The sequence below is a fragment of the Carassius auratus genome, linkage group LG28B (genome assembly GCF_003368295.1).
Source record: "Carassius auratus strain Wakin linkage group LG28B, ASM336829v1, whole genome shotgun sequence".
Classification (NCBI taxonomy): Eukaryota; Metazoa; Chordata; class Actinopteri; order Cypriniformes; family Cyprinidae; genus Carassius; species Carassius auratus.
Window position 1 is genome coordinate 5,384,365 of NC_039293.1, and position 1,401 is coordinate 5,385,765.

The window sequence follows — 1,401 nt, forward strand, 5'->3', positions numbered from 1 at the left end:
AGAATTGTGAAATACACATTTGCAATTGTAGGAAGAAAAAACAAGAATATTTGTAAAACACTGTATACGAGCATAAAATCCCATTCTTCTGATTATTCTGATTCATGATGCCCCGATGTTTATTTACAGTTTAGGGGCTGGGCTACATTTGCTAAATTCTTGTAAAAGCTGCTGAAATCCCATTTGCATAAGTGGGATGCTTTGGTTTAGCCGCGGTCCTCCAGCTGAGTTATTACACTGGTTTCCTAAATGGTTTCTGTAAGAGCTTTCCAATGTAATTGTTGGTTTCTGGAGTGCTGAATATCGATCGCTCCGCTCTTTATTTTAATAACCCATGAGCATGCATCCTGGTGGTCACTGGTAGATACAGAAAATACCACAATGAAGCACAAAAAGCAATTTATGTGTGTGTGAGAAGAAAAAGTGAAAGCCATACAGAAGAAGAGAGTTAATGGATGAGGCCAGCCAAACATCATGTTTCATCACATAATAAGGATTGCATTTCGAATGATCCATATAATTAATGTGAAACTAATATGTTGGTATAATCCAACAATTCCTCCTTGTCCAATATGTGGATGCACTCGAGACCAAATGTTGGTACATTTGGAATAAATGTACCAACAATATTAATGACCCATCTTTTTCACAGGGCATATACCATTTTTATTTTTTTGTATCTAATGCTCTCTAGAATGAGCATGTCTCTCATTTCTCACAGTCCATTTTACTGTATTAATCTTTTATATATTTTTGATCGCATGAAGGATACTTCCCCATTTTTACAGAATCTCAGATTGAGGAATAGTTCACCCTAAAATGAATACTAGCGGACAATTAGCGAAAAGGCCATCCAAGATGAGTTTGTTTCTTCTTCAGAACAGATCTGGAGGAATCTAGCATTATATCAGTTCATCAATGGATGCTCTGTAGTGAATGGGTGCCGTCAGAATGAGAGTCCAAACATCACAATAATAAACAAGTAATGCACACCACTCCATCAGTTAATGTCTTGAAAAGTGAAAAACTTGATTTGTAAGAAATAAATCCATCATTAAAACATTGTCAACTTCAAACTGTTGCTTCTGGCTAAAATACAAGTCCATAATTCATAATAACGCTTCCTTCTGTGAGGAAGTTGTCTCATCTGAATCAGGAGAGAAGCATTAGTTATGGACTCTTATTTTATTTTCCTCATTTGTAGGTCCCTTTAGTCTACTGAATGAATTTACATGAGTGTAACATTAGAATATATAAACCATGTGTGCTGTTATTGTTGTTTTCAATGATGTACAACCTGTTTTTATTCGTCATACACCTGCTGTATGCTTTTTTTCAATATGAATTGAGGTACAAAAAATATGGCAGTCAAATAACCATTATAAACAATGAACATTAGCT